Below are 19704 nucleotides of genomic sequence, written 5' to 3'. Positions count from 1 at the left end.
GCTCGCCTTCCTCAAGGCTCTCCTCATCGAAATCTAACTCTGCGCCTTTGTGTGACCCCACATGGGGGCCCCTCATGGGCCCATAACTCCGCGCCTCTGGGGGCACTGACTGCACCCTCCAGTACACCCCTGAGTCCTTTGACCGCATTCTCCTGCTGATTTTCCGTCCTACAGTCCGCTGAGGTCCGTCAGGTGTTGGGGCCAGCGAGACCACTCGGGGCCTACATGTGCTGGCCACGCCAGGATCCCCCGATAGTGACTGGTACGCCGCACAAGCTCCACCCTCCCTTCTCCTTGATGCCAGTAAGCCGTTCCCAGCTCTGCCAAGTCTGCACCTGGACGTGATTCCTCGCCCTGCAATAGAAATTATTAGTCTGTTGTTCTGGGCCTGTGATTCTCATCCCCTGTCTCCCTTCTCCTTTTCCTATTTAAGCCCAAAGTCTTCTCTGCCCGCTGACGCCCTACCTTAAACAAATCACCTACTTTCCTGTCACTCAACCCCCCTTCCTCCCCTCACTCCATTCCAGCCCAGCCGTGTCTAACCCTGTCCGGTCCTGGTCAAGACCTGTCCCCCAAACCTCCCACCAAGCTTTCCCTCTCCTCAAATTTAAACCTTTGCCCTCCAAACCAGTTGACCCTTCCTGTGCAAGATAAGCATCCACTTGACTCACTGTACTAAGGCCCCCCACCTCCTCATTCCGTGAGGTGAAAATATCTAGCCCTTTCCAGAGATTGCTACCCCCAGTTGTCTCCCAATCCCCCAGGATCTCCTCCTCCTCCTCCCCAAAATCCATTTGAACCCTGGCCTTGCCCAAACTCCCTCTATCTTTCTCCCGCTCCACTCCCCAGAACCAAGTTCCCCTCCTAAATCCCTCAGGCCCTCACCCTGCCTAACCCAACCCGGGTATATCCCCTCCTGCTCTCAAACACTATAACCGCCCTGGCCTCCCACCTCCTCGCGTCCCAGAGAGACTCTGGGTTTATGTTTTTTTGGTAGCCCCCTCACCCTGCTGCCCCCAAAAGGCTTCTGTCCCTCCATATTCCCCCTCCCCCTTTACTCCTTCCCCGCCTCCCGCCCTTCCTTTACTAACTCTGCCGTGGCCTCAGCCTCATTGTGCCCTAGGCCCCGAGCTGGAAAGACCTCATTCGAGTCCCTAGCGGAGCGAGCGACAGATGCGCTCCTCAGCCCACGGGCCCTTCTTGCCGGAGTCTCGGAATGCGCACGAGGGTCCGGCGCTTCTGGGGACAAAGGGCCCGCTCTTCAGGCATAAGAGTGGCCCCCAATACTCACTGCTTTCCTTTTGCCCAAATAGGGGAAGTGCAGGCCGCAATGGTGGCCGCCACCCCCGCAGAAGCACGTCTAGAAGGACACGAAAGCTCAGCAGCTGAAAGGATCAATAAATCAAGGTGGCCTCTCTCAGCAGGGGCACCGCCTCCATGACCTTATAATCTGCATTACTATGTCTAACTCGCTAAACAAAGCTAATTAAATAGCCAAGAAAACAGCTAATTAAACAGCCAAGAAAACTATTACTAGCTACCTTTCTGCCAGCCACCAGGTCACCAAAACCTAAAATGGTGGCTGGCAAATCCCCTCATAGGATTTTATAAGCATTGGGCTACTTGGGCTGTCATTGGGCTATATTTGGGCTACGCCCTGAAAAAGTCCAAAATCACAAAATGGCCGGTCCGCCCAGCCCAAACCCCTCCCAAACTGCCTGGGGGAGGCAGACCTCACTACATTCGACTGCCCCCCAAACACCCCTTTGCTTTTACTAAACAAGGGCAATCTCCTTCAAAATTCGCCCTTAGCATTGCATAAAGATGCCGATCGTCAATGTTAGAATTATTCTATGTGCTCTTATGTGGGAAACAGCCCTGCTCCTGACACACTCACGCGCTGCAAATTCCTGTGCGCAGACAACAGCATGTCACTTGAATGACATGGAACTGTAACGGATCAATGCACTCGAGCTTCCCATCCCTAATTTCACCCTTTTAAGGAAGAAATAAGTTTCTTCTGTATCAAGTCCACTCAAATATTTGGTATTGTCAAAACAAAGACACCTACTCCTTGTACTCAGTTTAAACACAAATCTAGTCAGAATTGAAACTGAAATACATTACTTTACACCAAATAATCCAAAAACATTAGATTCAGCATACAAATACCCAAATACCCATAAACTGGGTAATATCACTAAGATTCAAACAAACCTAAGCACACCATTTATCCAAAATTCTTATATTTACTCTATATACATATCTGCTCAGAAGCAGAAAACAAAAGAGGAGGATGGAGGACACAGTTTAAATGGGACTGAACATTCTTTTTCTCATTGTTATGTTTTTAGATCTATTTCGAATATGTTATTGGGTTGTTTCTCAAAAGAAGTGAATACAAGTTCATGCACAATGCAAGCCTCCTGTCTTGACATAAAAGTAGACACATCAAAGAACTGCTAGGTATTTATTAAAAAATATATTGGAACCAGTTTAAGAGCAGTCAGTTAAAAAAAGCGCAGTAGCTTTGAATATTGTTATGAAGAAGAAGTCTCCAGATGCAAGTAAGTAACTGTTTTTTATGACCTCCACAGTCCCACCAACATACAGCTTCAGGTAAGACAAGCTCTGCGTTATCTCTCCCACTTGTCAGCGTCTCGTCTCTCAACATTCTAAGGCTGCCTCACGGCTAACAGAAGGGCAATACCAAAGAGGGAAAGGAGGGGGGAAGTGAGAAAAGGAGAAGGAACACAAGGAAAATGCATACTAAATTGGTAACCAAACTATCAGAAAGCAGTGAATAAAATAACATTAGATAAGAGAATATAACAAATATGAAAGAAATTAGAGAAAAATTGTTATATAGGCATTACAGAATCCCTCTATTATATACGATATTACAGTGAAACGTTGTGCATTTCTTTTCTAAAGGTGTGCAAGGCACTGTGCATTAATATATGTGAGCTTAAAGTCATTTTAAGTTACTGGGTTCAAAGTCTAATAAAAATCATAATGGCCTTTTTTTTAACAAACTCACTAATGCTTGCAAATACCGCACCCTACAATGGCACAGCTCATCCAGCCCAGTGAGAGGCCCTCCTTCACAAGCAGAGAATCATGGATGACCAAAGAACTTGGCACCGCAGCCCCATTTATTCATTCCTCACTTCCAGTTTCCACGGTACAGTAACTTTACCTGAGGTGACTGCCACGCTTCATGCATATCTAAGAATGAACATTTAAAGATGGCTGGATGGTTGGGTCTTAAGGCATCAACGCGGAAGCAACTCTACACACTTCTAGCGATAGAGTGCAATTTTATTGTCATTTATAGATCGATTGTAAGCCCATGGGTTCCTTCACCCTGAAATGGCCTGAAAGGATGTGAAGAAAAAAACTATCTCATAGATATTCAGTGGTACATACATGCAGGTTTTCTGTTTCATGAAAAGTGCACGCAAATCTGAGCTCCCAGGTGCTTGCGGCAGAGAATTTCATTTTGTAGGTGCAGTGCAGTAAACATGATTTTGATTGCGATAAAACTACAGGGCAGTCAAAAGATGTGTTCGGGTACAGCATCATGCTCTGGACGAAAGGCAAATGAGTTTGACTTCCAGTAATAGACTGAGGCGGAATACCTTACAAAGATCATTGAACTCTGTATAATCCAACAGATATGAAGGCTGATTTATACTGCAAAGACAGTGAAGTCTTTGGTCAAATGTGCGTGTAGTGAGAAGAAGATGGACTACTATATTTTGTATGACTTTAATTCTGAAGAGTATAGCTATAAAAGTACCCAAAGAGGGGATATGTCTGTAATCGAATCTTGAGCCAGAAAAAGTAGATACAACAGAGAACCGATGCTAAAGCATACGATTGTCTTTAGTTGCTTAAGTTTGAAAACGCTCTATGAAGAAATAGCGTCTAATTAGGGATCAAAGGAGTGTTTAAAGTGCAGCTTAATTGAAGTTTATTAATTGTGGAAATACAAGTCAGGGCATGTACCTTTCCTCCTCTGCTGGCCAGAAATCCTAACTGCAGTTATTCCATTCCTGACTACTTCCATCAGATGCCCCACCATAAATTTCCTTTCTTGTGCATGGAGCACTGGAGTGCATAGTGGGGCCCGCCATGTGACAATTCAGTTTCAGAAGGGTTTTGGTGTCACTCACAAACATATTGAAAGTGAACCTCTGCACTTATATCATAAATGTTAGGGGAAGGTGGGGTTGAATGTGAGATGCAGTCAGAACACAGTCTCCTGAAGAACAGGGGGCAGAGAACTTGGCTGAAAATGGTCAGCCAGACATGACCTGAACCGATCTAGAATCTGTCCAGAAATACTACTGGGACCATAAATTGTGCTTGGTGGTGTCAAATGCTGCTAAACTAATCAGCGCAGTGCCACTTCTGCCTGCTGTTACAGATAATCTATGACAGAGTGAGGAATGAGCTCTGTGCCTTGATGACGGTGTATTCCAATTTAGAAGTTATCAACATTTGTTACATTCCAGAGATTTCCTCAGTAACCTGCCTACAATGACAACAAGATTATGGTTAATGCAAAAGATAAGACATGGGGTGGTCTGATAACGATTGCTCACGTGAGCAAGTTAGGTATCCTTCCCATTGTGGGAGGATATCCTAAGAATATGTAATCTTGGTGTTGCTACATAAGTACAGCCAGGACCCAATAAGGAATCCAGTTTTAGATCTGGGATAAGACTCATAAGATGATCTCTGTTTAGAAGGAATAAATGCGTACAGCTACTAATGAGCATGCTTGGTTCCTGCAATCTCACACAGTTTTAGGATTAGTTGCAATTTTGGATTGCATTGCAGTGTCAATAACCTGAGAAAGTTGCACATGCGGTGGTTAGCAGGGCTCAATAGAGATGCTTATTGCGTCCGTGTGAGCCGGTCAAGCTCATAATCGTTGGTTTCTCTTTATTATTATTCATAATTATTATGCAGTTAGAACACGGGGGTGCGCAAAGTTTTATTGGTTGGGTGAAGAATCTCGATTATTGGGTAACTCATAGACAACAGAGTTTAAAGGTTTTCCCACAAAGCTTTGCACTCCTCTCCCTGCAAACTGATAATGGTTAGTCCAAGACAATTTTATAACTTCTCATTCATCTAATTCCGATTCCCACATGTAATATCAAGAACTCCCATATTATCTTGGGTCAGCCAATCCCAGCATGATAATTGTCGGGATGAAGCCAGGACCAACGACAAAGTATGCCACTCATTGTATGTGAGGTATGTTTTATCAAAGAACTGGTTGTTTTAGCTTTGTTATACATTTTGTGTGATGGGGCAGAAGATTGCCAGCATGGTGCCAGTCCATCATTTTATGGACTGTGGGAGTGGACAAAACATTCACTTCTCTCCTGCACAGATATTTACATGCACAAACACACAGACATGGAGCCACAATAATGCACTTGTGTGCACACGCACACACATATGAGCACACCTACAAACACAAAATAACATGCACCCACACTCTTCCACACACACACACACACACATACCCCCACTGTGCTAATATATGTATATTTTTAGTTACACTTTTGAACAATTCCTGCTGTTCTCCGGCAGGCATGTTTCTTCTCTCCTTTCCTTGGCCCTCGCAGCCATCAATCAATGGATCCTCCCAGTATGGCACAAGGGGTGCATGAGGCTTGGGCAGCATCAGAGAGGGTAGCAAAGGGTAGGAACCCAGGTATTAAAGAGGTTGGGGAGTGGACAATGAAGAGGGAGGGTATGGGGAAGGGGAACAGGTAGAAGGACCAGACTTCGTGAAAGGGAGGCTTGGGTGTCAGCAGACGTCATGTGTTCTGGGGGCGGTGGGATTGCAGGAACAATAGAGGCACTGATGGAGAGAGTTGCTTTCTTTCACGAGTGCACCTCCATGGGCAGGGAGAGGTAGTGCAGAAATTGCTGCATCGGGACTCCTTGGTAAGTGAATGGAGGGATACACTTTGTATTGTTCAATATGTCTAGTGACACAGGAAAATAATTCCTCAACCCTGCCGAGAGAGCTATCTACCTTTCTAGATACTTTCGGCCCAGTTTCAGAGGTTGAAACACTGAAAGTCCTTGGTTCCATGAAAAGTGGCTCCCCTATGGATCTGGTCCCTATCAAATTTTTAAAGCAAGTAGCAACCTCTATCGTGACACCCATCACTGATTTGATGAATGCTTCTTTTTCCCAGGGCTTGGTGCCACCAAGCTGGAAAACAGCAGTGGTTAAGGCACTGTTAAAAAAGCCTAACTTGAACATGGCGGAATTGGCAAATTTTAGGCCCATTTCTCTGCTGCCAGGCCTCAGCAAAATTGCTGAGAGGCTAGCAAATTACCAACTGTCAAGTTTCTTGGAGTCGAATGGTCTGCTCCGAGACTCGCAGACCGGATTTCGTCCAGGCCAGAGTACTGACACGGCCCTCTTGGCAGTCGTAGAAGAATCCAGACGCATCATGGACTCAGGAGGATCAGTGGCAGTGATCCTCCTGGACCTTAGTGCGGCTTTTGACACCGTTAATCATCTTGTGCTGATTCAGCGACTATCAGAGGTGGGTGTGGCAGGGGCCGCCTTGAAGTGGCTTAGATCATTTCTTGACGGTCGCTCATATCAGGTTTGGGAAGGCCGCAATCGGACTACATCTATCCCCCTCCAGTGGGGTGTGCCACAGGGCTCCTCCCTTAGCCCGACATTGTTTAATGTTTACATGGCCCCCCTGGAGGATGTGGTGGCCCCTTATAACATCAAGATCATCAGCTATGCTGATGACACTCAGTTAGTGGTCGCCCTTCCTCAACTGGTAGATAACCCCGATTTGCTGCACTCATGCCTGTTGGAAGTTCATACCTGGATGGACGAATCAGCTCTTAAGCTGAATGGCTCTAAGACAGAGATAATGCTATTAGGGAATAAAGCCCCCTTATTGCCATTGACCAGCTGGCCTAGCTGTATGGGCGATCTCCCCAGTATGAAAGAGGAGATTAAGAGCTTGGGGGTCTGGCTGGAACAAGATCTGTCATTCAGGACCCAAGCTAAAAAAACGGCAGGAGTTTGTTTCGCCCTGCTGCTTTCAGCTCGTAAAATCTTTCCGCTTCTTCCCTTTCCATCGAGGAAGCTGCTGATTCAGGGGCTTATAACATCGCGACTTGATTATAGCAATGCCCTTTTTCTGGGTGCCCCTGAATCTACCTTTAATAAACTACAGCAGGTCCAAAATGCGGCGGCCAGACTGCTCATGGGCATTCCCAGAACCGAGTCAGCTAGACCTGCCCTCAAGGCTTTGCACTGGCTACCAGTGCGTGAAAGAGTAAAATTTAAGGCACTTTGCACAGCCCACAAAATTCTCCAGGGCACAGGGCCCCCTATTTTGAGAAATCTAGCAGTGCCATACAAAGCGAACAGAATGCTGCGCTCCGACCAGAAACATCTCCTCCTTGTCCCCAGAGTAAAGAGGGCGCGCACGGGCGGGAGAAGATTCTCGGTAAACACAGCGACGCTTTGGAACTCCTTACCTTTAAAACTGCGCGCCGAGTCCTGCACTTTGCGTTTTCGCAAATGTCTGAAAACACATCTGTTTCCTGCGTGATTGGTCCTGACTGACTGTTTTATCTGTTGAAGCTCTGTTCAAGCGCTGGGATGCCCTAGGGTAACTGCGCGCTATATAAAATTTTAAATAATAATAATAATAATAGTGACCAAGCGTATGCTAATTTTTCTTGCATTGTTATGTTATGTTATGTTAAATTAATTTGTAGAGCGCGGCTAACACCATTAGGTTTCTTGGCGCTGTGCTGGAGCGTGGTGAGAAGGATGTGAGACGGAATCTAAAGGTAGGAGGTGGTGAAGAGGAAGGTTTTGAGGAGTGATCTGAAACCAGAATATGAGGGTGCAAGTCTGAGGGGGAGTGGGAGGGAGTTCCAGAGGGATGGAGCCAGAAGAGAAAACCTCAGACCCCATGTTTTTTCCTCTTGAACCTGGGAACGGATAACAGAGCCATTTGGGATGATCGTAGATAGCGGGACAGAATATAAGGATGGAGAAGGGAAGAGATAAAGGAGAGGCCGTGACCAGAAAGGGACTTGAAAATAGTGCAGCCTAGCTTAAATTTACAGCGGGCGGATTCCGGCAGCCAATGAAGACTCTTTAGAAGTGGACGGACGTGCTGATCTTTTGGCTGGTGGTAAATCAAGCAAGCAGCTTGATTTTGTATCAGCTGGAGTCTTTTTAGTTGGTACTCGGGAATGCCAACATACAACGCGTTAGCATAATCGAGTCGGCTAATCACTAACGCCAGGAGCGCTAACGTGAGCGCTTCGGTGGTAAGTAGGCGAGAGATTTTTCGGAGTTTCCTAAGTTGGAAGTGGCTGGCGGACACCACTGCGCTGATCTGGGGGGTCATAGAGAGGTCATTAGTGATAATGACGCCCAGACTTTTGGCAGAGTTAACTGGAGAGGGAGGGCTTCCAAGACTGGCAGGCCAGATGGAAGGCTGCCAAGGGTTGGACGCTCCCCCGACAAGAATCAATTCAGTCTTGCATTATATGGCAGAACAAAACAATTGATGCTCAGCTGACAGATATATTGACACAATACTCTAAGGTTAACATACACTCAGATCATGGAGAAGCCATTCAAATGTTTAAGTGACAACATCTCCTCATTTTGGAGTGAACTAAAATAAGAACTCATCAAAGTCAAAACAGATATTATTGACCTTGGGGGTAGAGTATTATCACTGGAGGATTCAGTGGATTGCGGAGCAGAGGAACAGGAATTCTTGGGGTAGGAGCTCATAACCTTTCAATAACAGAACACTATTCTTCAGGAACCTGTTGCGCACCTTGAAAATCATTATGAATGTAAAATATTTAAGGATTAGGGGTGTCCGCCCCAAGGTGCCGGATGTAGAGGCACAAAGGAGTATGTGCAATGACTTTTTAAGGAACTCGTAGGGATGAATAATCTAAAAACTGTCAAATTCGTCAGCACTCACAGAAAATCTGGTCCCACCTCTCGAAATGGTGGACCTCTGGAAATTGGAAACAGGGTTCACCCTTTCCAGCAGAAGGAAAAGATAATGGGGGCCATGAAGTATGCAGACAATTTCAACTAGGTGAGCAACGTGATTCTTATTTATCAAAATCTGTCAGCAGGTGTTTTACAGAAAAGAAGGATATTTCACCCAGCAACATCGTTTCTCAGAGCCTGTGAAGTCACCTACAGCTGAGGATATCCTTTTTACTTAATCTTCCTATGGCAAAGACAATCATATCAAAGGAAATCTCTAAGGGAGGCTAAGAATATTCCCAATATTACTGGTGAATAGCACAATGATGGTCAAGAGTCAGCTGCGAAGCAAGAGGATCAGTGCTTAGCAATCCATAAGGATAAATAGAGGAAGTCCTTCAGAAAGAAACAACAAGCAAGGCTGAATGCTGGTGACATCATCAAGGAGCAAAAGGCAGTCGTCAAACAGCTCTGTAGAGAAGATGTATATCCTAGGAGACAGCAAACTTGATGAATGGATTCTTCGTATGACAACAGTGATTGAATGCAATTGTTTGTTAGGCTAACAGGAACTGCCTTTGGTGGCCCTCTGTTGGGCTGTCCAATCATTGAAGACCATAAGGATGGAAAGGAGGAGGAGTTGAGATGAGATTGTACTGTGGATCCTAATTAACCCCTTGCATGCTGCCGCGATTCTGCTCCTGTGCTGGACATTCCAATCGCGGGTGTGGTCATGACGGCCCCCAGCCGTCATCAGCACACGAGCACTGTAGTGCATGACGGCTGGGGGCCGTCATCAGCATGCAAGGAGTTAACACCATAAGTTGTTGATATATGTGACATTGGCCTGGTTTCGGTCCTTTCTTGAAGACAGGTCCTTTCAGGTCCTTGTTCCTCCATACCACTCTCGGGAGGCTGTTCTATATCGGGGAGTCCCTCAGGGCTCCATTCTGAGTCCTCTTTTGTTCAATCTGTATTTCAGACCCTTGGCAGAGGTGGCTAAGAGCAGGGGGCTGTCCCTGGTGTCCTACGCCGACGATACCCAATTGGTGTTTGCTTTCTCGAAGAAGTGCGACACCAATTTGGATAAGTTTAAGGACGACCTCTTGGCTATATCGGACTGGATGGTGGCTAACTGCTTACAGTTGAACGCCAGCAAGTCAGAGAATCTCCTCTTTGGCAGGGATCGTGAGCTGTGGTCTGACCAGTGCTGGCCGGATCGCCTTAAGCCCGCCCCCTGCCCCAAAGAGGCAGTGAAAAACCTGGGCGTGTGGTTTGACAGAAACCGGACCTTTGATAAACAGTCGAAGGCCGTTGCGGGGACTTGCTTTGGACTATTGCACGGTCTCAGGCCACTGCTCGGTTTCTCTCCCCCTAAGGTGCGACAGACTATCATCCAGGCGTTTATCGTGTCCAGATTGGACTACGCCAATAGTCTTTACCTGGGCACCAACAAAGGGAGCATTAAACGCCTTCAGAGGGCTCAGAATGTGGCGGCCCGGCTTTTGGTTGAACTGCCTAGATCTCACTCGGTTGCCCACGTGCTTCCTAGGCTCCATTGGCTGCCAGTTGATCGGCGTATTGAGTTTAACCCCTTGTATGCTCATGACGAGCTGAGCTCGTCATGGCATATGACGAGCTCAGCTCGTCATGAGCCCCACCCACGGGGGGAGCGCCGGTGCTCCCCCCGTGGGCGCCCGATCTATTTCATTTCTACGGGGGAGGCAGGGGAAGACCTTCCCCTGCCTCCCCCGCCCGCGGAATTAATGACGTCAGCGCACGAGGCGCGCTGACGTCATTGGAGGTTCCCTTTCTCCTCCGACGGCAGGGAAGCCATTTGCTTCCTGCGCGTCGGAGGAGAAAGAGGTGAGTTTTGGGGCTGGGGAGGGGGGATGCAAACGAAAGAGGCATCGGAGGAAAGGAAAGGGTTTTCCTTTCCCTCGATGGAAGGATTGCCAAGGATTGTTTGCTCGGGGAGCGGCCCCTTGGGCAAGGGTTGCTCCACCTTTTGGGGGCACTTAATTTGGCTTTGTCTGGCCCCCTTGGGGGGACAGATTATTAATGTTTAATAATTTAAAAATGACTTTTGGCAATGTGTAGGGGAGTGGCCCCTTGGGCAAGGGTCACTCTCATTTGGGGGCCATTTTGCGCAGGCCTATTGTCTTTTGTTTGTTTTGGGGAGTGACCCCTTGGACAAGGGTCGCTCCCCTTTTGGGGGGCAAGTAAGAAGTCTTTGCCTGGCCCCCGGGGGGGACAAATTTAATGTTTTTTTAGGATGTGCTGGGGAGTGGCCCCTTTGGCAAGGGTCACTCCCCTTGGGGGCCATTTTAGGAAGCCCAAATTATTTGTTTTTGTTTTGGGGAGTGACCCCTTAGACACGGGTCGCTCCCCTTTTGGGGGCAAGTAAGAAGGCTTAGCCTGGCCCCCCGGGGGGGCACATTTTATGTTATTTTAGGATGTGCTGGGGAGTGGCCCCTTTGGCAAGGGTCGCTCCCCTTAGGGGCCATTTTAGGAAGCCCAATTTTTTTTTTGTGATGGGGAGTGACCCCTTGCACAAGGGTCACTCCCCTTTTGGGGGCCATTATGAAGGCTTTGTCTGCCCCCCTGGGGGGGGGGGGTCAAATTTATTTTACATTTAAGGATATGCTGGGGAGTGGCCTCTTGGGCAAGGGTCACTCCCCTTGGGGCCATTTTAGGAAACCCACATTTTTTGTTTTTTTGTTTTGGGTAAGGTAAGGGTCGCTACCCTTTTGGAGGCCATCCTTTTTGTTAGGGGGCAGATTATACGTTTTTTAAATGTATGTGGCATACTGTGCCAATTGAGTAAATCTAGCGGGGAGTGGCCCCTTGGGCAAGGGTTACTCTCCTTTTTTGGTGTATATATGTTGCCCATGATGTTAGGTTTTAGCTGGTGTAGCTCACTCCAGCACCCCAGTTCAGACATGCCCATATGCAGATTAGTCTGACCCTATGCTTCATGGGAGCAGTACAGCCCGAACTGCCAAGCCATATCTTACCTGGCCAGGAAACAACCATAATGGGACTGGTTACTGGCTAATCAGCCGTTATCAGCCAGGTTAGCTTGAGTCCAGTGGCAAAGTGAGCAAGGGACCCACCTCTGCCAACTTAGGGCAATCAAAGTGCAAAGGGTCAGTCTGATTTGCATTTGGCCATGTCTAACCTGAGTTGGTGAATTGAGCTAAATAATGATGATGGATTAAACCAAGATCAGTTGACTGGGGGTGAGTGTTAGATTTGCTCAAGGGCTCCGTCCATCATCCCCCTTTTGGTGTTGTCTTGAAGGGCAGTTTTGCTGGGGTTTTTATGGGTCACTAGGGCACCAGGGTTTATTTTTATGTTAAGGGGATCCGCCCCTTGGACATGGGTCGTTCCCCCTTTATGGGAGGATGATTGTGGCCTTTACTGCCTATTTGAGTGGTAGAGTAGCAGAATGTGTTTAGTCCTATCTGTCCCCAAGGGGGGCAGAAGCCACTAGACACCAGAGTTTTTAAAATTTTTGTTTTGGTGGGGGGTGGCCTCATGGGCAAGGGTTGCTCCCCTTTTGATTTTATACTGTTAGACCCACCTACCCCTTAGCTTGGCAGGTGGACTGGTGCTTTTTTTGAATATGTGAATCTAATTTCTTTTCTTCTTGTTAAATCTAGTGTAAAGCTTTTGCTTCCTGTTTGTGGTTTCGACAGTGGTTGTTCTGCAGTTTTGTGAAGTTGCATTTATTAGGTAAGAAAAATTATTTTTGTTGTATGTACTCCAAATGAGTTATAATGTAATGTATGTAACATTTTTTTGTAAGCGGTGTCATAGTGACATTTAGTTACTGTTTTGAGCATGAAATTCTTTGTGAAGTGTTTTGCATTGTCTTATGTGTATTTTTGTTTTCTCTTTCTTTTTTAGTGGGATATTGTTGATCCATACTGTGTCTGTGCAGAGTCCGTGGTGTTGAGTGTAGCTGCTTCAGGCAAGTGAGTGGTTTTGTTTTGCAGTGTATAGGTATTTTTGATGAAGGTGAATTTTGTTCATTGTTTATTTTACATAGTGATTGTTGTTGTTGACTGGTGTGACAATTTACTTTTATTACTAATCATTATGACTAGCCATAGAATGACTGCTTAGCAGGTGGTTGGTATGCTTCTTGAGTCGTCCTCTGAGCCGGATTATGACACTGACAGTGCGTCTGAGGGAGAGGAGGGAGGGGAAGATTCTAGCAGTGAGTTTTCTCTCCACATGGAATCATCGGATGATGAAGGTACTCTCAGTGCAGATGAAGGGCCTGTGTTAGAGGAGGACACTGCTGTGCCGATGGTGCAAGAGGCAGCTGATTTGCAGCCTGAGGCTGCTAGTCTTCCTACTGGAAGTGTTGGACTCTGGGTTGATCCTAACATAGTGCAGCCGGTGTTGCCTGCCTTTAGCGGTGATGCAGGGTGTAGAGTGGATCGTGAAAACCTTTTGCCTATACAGTATTTTCAGTTATTTATGGATGATGTGTTTTTGGGTGAGATTGTTGAGCAGACTAATTTGTATGCTGAACAGTTTTTGAGGGTCAACAGTGACAAACTTAGGCCCCACTCTAGAGCTACCCGGTCGACTCCCACAAATCTGGAAGAGCTTAAGAAGTTTTTGGGATTGACTTTATTGATGGGTTTCTTAAAGAAGCCGAACCTGGCTTCATATTGGTCTACCAGCCCCTTAATGGCAACAGCCATATTTCCAGCTGTTATGACTCGTGATCGGTATTTACTTTTGCTACATATGTTGCATTTTGTGGATAATTCTTTGGCGTTGTCACGTAGTCACCCTGACTGTGACCGTCTTTTTAAGATTCGCCCTGTTCTTGATCACTTTGTTGATCGATTTTCAGAGATTTACATTCCTGGGTAAGAAATTTCTATTGATGAGTCTTTGGTTTTGTTCAAGGGTCGTTTGGTTTTTAGGCAGTACATCCCTAGCAAGAGGGCACGCTATGGAATTAAACTGTATATGTTGTCTGAAAGTAAGACAGGGTATGTTTTTAATTTTCGTGTGTACACTGGTAGAGATTCCACTATTGACCCCCTGGTTGTCCGTCCACTTTTGGAGTGTCAGAGAAAATTGTGTGGGATCTTGCTAGAAGACTGTTCAACAGAGGCCACCATTTGTACCTTGATAACTTCTACACTGCTGTGCAATTGTTTAAGGAATTGTTTAAAGTGGACACTTTTGCATGTGGCACAATCCGCTCTAACCGCAAAGGTTTTCCAAAGGAGCTTGTTTGCAAGAAACTTCAGAGGGGTCAGTGCAGTTCCTTACGTTGTGGTGAACTACTAGCTGTGAAATTTGTGGACAGGAGGGATGTGTAGATGCTGACTACCATCCATGATGAGAGTACTTCACCTCTGCCAGTTTGGGGTCAGGTTGCTGAAGTGCACAAACCTGTGTGCATTCTGGACTACAATAAGCACATGGGTGGTGTTGACAGAATAGATCAGAGGTTGGAACCTTACACTGCTATTCGGAAGGCTTATGTATAAGAAGTTGGCCATCCATTTTTTCACCTTAGCAGCTTTCAATGCTTTTATTGTGTTCAAGGAGTGTTCTCCTGGGTGAAAGTTGACATTTCTTCAGTTTCAGCACTCTGTGATATCTAGCCTTGTTGTTGTGGAGTAAGTAAGTGTTCCTAGATTCGGAGTGGTGGAGGATGTGGATCGATTGAAAGATCGCCACTTTCCTGATTACATTCCTCCCACATCTACAAAATACTTTCCCAATAGGAGATGTAGAGTCTGTTGGCGAAGAGGTTTGCGGAAGGAGACTCGTCTTTACTGCCCTGGGTGTCCTTCTAACCCTGGGCTGTGTATGCCTGCTTGTTATAGAGCTTACCACACACAAAAGAATTTTGGGAGTATCCATGAGTGATAAAATGTACTGCCTGGTCTGTGTTTTTTAAATAATTTGTATTTTTTTCAAACATTTTTGCGCGGGTTCACCGTGCCGGCACAAATGTGCTACCACCCAGCGTTCCCCTTGTTCTCCCGAGTAAAATGATAGGTCACTTGTGTGGGTGGGCCAAAGCAGAACATGCCAAAAATATATTTTTTAAAAATTGTAAAATCCGGTATTTACAAGAAAGCACCGAGAATTCTACTGTTTTGGGGTCATCCTAGTCACAGGCCTTTGGCCCACCCACACATGTGAGGTATCATTGTACTTGGGAGAACAAGGGGAACGCTGGGTGGTAGGACATTTGTGCCGGCACAGAGATCCCATGCAAAAATGTATGGAAAAGTGTTTTTTTAACCTAATTTTAAGGTTTGCAGGGAATTCTGGGTAGGAAAACGTTGGGGGACCCAAGCATGCCATACCTCCCTGGACTCCCCCGGGTGTCTAGTTTTCAGAACTGTTTGGGATTGGTAGTTTCCAAAGATGGCCGCCGAGCCTCGGGCTAAAAACTCCGGGGGCCCCCCCAAAATTACGTAGTTTTGCTAAAGGTTATTTTTAAGTCTCCACTGTATGATTTGGGCCTTTTCCTGTTGCAGCCACTATGCCTACCCATGCAAGTGAGGTACCATTTTTATCGGGAGACCTGGGGGAACGCTGGGTGGGAGGAAATTTGAGGATCCACGTAGATTCCAGAACTTTCCACCACAGAAATGTGAGAAAAATGCGTTTTTCCCCCAACTTTTTTAGGTTTACAAGGGATTCTGGGTAACAGAACCTGGTGGGAGGCAGTCGAGTCCCCCCCATCCTGAATTCCCCTGGGTGTCTAGTTTTCAAAAATGTATAGGTTTGCTAGGTTTCCCTAGGTGCCGGCAGAGCTAGGGTTCAAAACTACAGGTAGGCACTTTGCCAAAAAAGGGCCAGTTTTCACTGCGAAATTGAGGTGCGACCATGTGGCGTTTTGTGCCATATCCTGTCGCAGGCACTAGGCAGACCCAGGCAAGTGAGGTACCATTTTTCTCATAAGACTTTTGGAAACGGGGGTGGGTGGAATTTTGTTGATCCACGCAGATTCCAGAACTTTCCACCACAGAAATGTGAGGAAAATGCATTTTTTCCCCCAATTTTTTAGTTTTACAATGGATTCTGGGTAACAGAACCTGGTGGGAGGCAGTCGAGTCACCCCATCCTGAATTCCCCTGGGTGTCTAGTTTTCAAAAATGTATAGGTTTGCTAGGTTTCCCTAGGTGCCGGCAGAGCTAGGGTTCAAAAACTACAGGTAGGCACTTTGCCAAAAAAGGCCCAGTTTTCACTGCGAAATTGAGGTGCGACCACGTTGCGTTTTGCGTCGTTTCCTGTCACAGGCATTAGGCAGACCCAGGCAAGTGAGATACCATTTTTCTCATAAGACTTAGGGGAACGCAGGGTGGGTAGAAATTTGTTGATCAACGCAGATTCCAGAACTTTCCACCACAGAAATGTGAGGAAAATGCGTTTTTCCCCCAATTTGTTAGGTTTGCAAGGGATTCTGGGTAACAGAACCTGGTGGGAGGCAGTCGAGTCACCCATCCTGAATTCCCCTGGGTGTCTAGTTTTCAAAAATGTATAGGTTTGCTAGGTTTTTCCTAGGTGCCGGCAGAGCTAGGGTTAAAAAACCACAGGTAGGCACTTTGCCAAAAAAGGGCCAGTTTTCACTGCAAAATGGAGGTGCGACCATGTTGCGTTTTGCGTCGTTTCCTGTCGCAGGCACTAGGCAGACCCAGGCAAGTGAGATACCATTTTTCTCATAAGACTTAGGGGAACGCAGGGTGGGTAGAAATGTGTTGATCAATGCAGATTCCAGAACTTTCCACCACAGAAATGTGAGGAAAATGCGTTTTTCCCCCAATTTGTTAGGTTTGCAAGGGATTCTGGGTAACAGAACCTGGTGGGAGGCAGTCGAGTCACCCATCCTGAATTCCCCTGGGTGTCTAGTTTTCAAAAATGTATAGGTTTGCTAGGTTTCCCTAGGTGCCGGCAGAGCTAGGGTTAAAAAACCACAGGTAGGCACTTTGCCAAAAAAGGGCCAGTTTTCACTGCAAAATGGAGGTGCGACCACGTTGCGTTTTTCGCCGTTTCCTGTCGCAGGCACTAGGCAGACCCAGGCAAGTGAGGTACCATTTTTCTCATAAGACTTTGGGGAACGCGGGGTGGGTGGAATTCTGTTGATCCACACATATTCTAGAACTTTCCACCACATAAATGTGAGCAAAATGCGTTTTCTCCCCCAATTTTTTAGGTTTACAAGGGATTCTGGGTAACAGAACCTGGTGGGAGGCAGTCGAGTCACCCCATCCTGAATTCCCCTGGGAGTCTAGTTTTCAAAAATGTATAGGTTTGCTAGGTTTCCCTAGGTGCCGGCAGAGCTAGGGTTAAAAAACTACAGGTAGGCATTTTGCCAAAAAAGGGCCAGTTTTCACTGCGAAATTGAGGTGCGACCACGTTGCGTTTTGTGTCGTTTCCTGTCACAGGCACAAGGCAGACACAGGCAAGTGAGGTACCATTCTTTTCATACGACTTAGGGGAACGCAGGGTGGGTAGAAATGTGTTGATCAACGCAGATTCCAGAACTTTCCACCACAGAAATGTGAGGAAAATGCGTTTCTTTTCTAATTGTTTAGGTTTGCAAGGGATTCTGGGTAACAGAACCTGGTGGGAGGCAGTCGAGTCACCCTATCCTGAATTCCCCTGGGTGTCTAGTTTTCAAAAATGTATAGGTTTGCTAGGTTTTCCTAGGTGACAACAGAGCTTGGGTTCAAAAACTACAGGTAGGCACTTTACCAAAAAAGGGCAAGTTTTCACTGCGAAATTGAGGTGCGACCACGTTGCGTTTTGCGCCGTTTCCTGTCGCAGGCACTAGGCAGACCCAGGAAAGTGAGGTACCATTTTTCTCATAAGTCTTTGGGGAACGCGGGGTGCATGGAAATTTGTTGATCCATGCAGATTCCAGAACTTTCCACCACAGAAATATGAGGAAAATGCGTTTCTTTTTCCAATTTTTTAGGTTTGCAAAGAATTCTGGGTAACAGAACCTGGTGGGAGGCAGTCAAGTCACCCCATCCCGAATTCCCCTGTGTGTCTAGTTTTCAAAAATGTATAGGTTTACTAGGTTTCCCTAGGTGCCGGCAGAGCTAGTGTTAAAAAACTACAGGTAGGCACTTTGCCAAAAAAGGGCCAGTTTTCAATGCGAAATTGAGGTGCGACCACGTTGCGTTTTGCGCCGTTTCCTGTCACAGGCACTAGGCAGACCCAGGCAGGTGAGGTACCATTTTTCTCATAAGACTTTGGGGAACGCGGGGTGGGTAGAATTTTGTTGATCCACGCAGATTCCAGAACTTTCCACCACAGAAATGTGAGGAAAATGCGTTTTTCCCCCCAATGTTTTAGGTTTGCAAGGGATTCTGGGTATCAGAACCTGGTGGGAGGCAGTTGAGTCACCCCATCCTAAATTCCCCTGGGTGTCTAGTTTTCAAAAATGTATAGGTTTGCTAGGTTTCCCTAGGTGCCGGCAGAGCTAGGGTGCAAAAACTACATCTAGGCACTTTGCCAAAAAAGGGCCAGTTTTCACTGCAAAATTGAGGTGTGACCACGTTGCATTTTGCACCGTTTCCTGTCGCAAGCACAAGGTCGACCCACACAAGTGAGGTACCGTTTTTATAGGGAGACTTAGGGTAATTCAGATTTGTAAATCAACTGTTATTACCTATTGAGTTATCATGCATTTCTCCCTTCCCAATGAAAGACATTGTATAAAAAAAAATCATTTTGAAAAATGACCAATAATTCTCATGCTAGTATGAGTATTCCCAATTTTGAAAATGTGTAAATATATACTGTTTCAAAACTCTATAATTTGTACACAATTCAGAAATACATAGGTGTCTTTCATACCGATTTTTCCATGTATACATTTTCCAAGAATAAGTGCTCTATACCCGGTAAATAATAAAATACCATTGCAAGTTGCTGCTCAGTTTTTGGCTGTGGGTTCGTCGGGTTCTTGGTGAAACTACAAGTCCTATATATCTCCACAACCAGGAATGTCAAACGGATATTGCTTTCAAAGAGCTGTCAAAATTACAAGAAGTTACAGGTGAAAACGTTGAGACAAAAGGCTGTTTTTTTCAACTAATTTTCAATTATTCCAATATTTAACTGTTAGTTTCTATAAAGAAACCTTCATGGATTTAGACAAATGCCCCTTTCTGAATTCAAAATGTTGTCTACTTTTCGAAAATGTATAGCTTTCCAGGATCCATTATTGCTTTCAAACTCATTTCTACCATTAACTGGAAGGAAGTTGAAAGCTCTAAAAATAGCAAAAATAGGCTATGTCCCAGAAAAATGCCAAAACTGTGTGAAAAATGTTGGTTCTCTGACAAAAGACTGTCATTCCCTAAAAGCTGAGAAAATGGTGATTTCAGCCCCACAAACCCTTTTTTGATAACATTTTCAGGGAAAAACCCAGAGGCTTTCATTTGCAGCCCGTTTTTCCCATTTTTCTGAAAAAAACAAAAATGTTACTGTATTTTGCTTAATTTCTGGGACCCCTCCAAGGGAATCCACAAACCCTGGGCACCTTTAGAATCCACATGATGTTGGAAGAAAAGGACGCAAATGTGGCATGGATACCTTATGTGGTCAAAAAGTTACAGGGGCCTAAGCGTGCACTACCCCAATTCGCCAAAAAA

Source organism: Lissotriton helveticus, chromosome 7 (genome assembly GCF_964261635.1).
Source record: "Lissotriton helveticus chromosome 7, aLisHel1.1, whole genome shotgun sequence".
NCBI classification, from domain to species: Eukaryota; Metazoa; Chordata; class Amphibia; order Caudata; family Salamandridae; genus Lissotriton; species Lissotriton helveticus.
The sequence above is the reverse complement of the archived record's forward strand: the minus strand, read 5'-3'. Positions refer to the sequence as shown.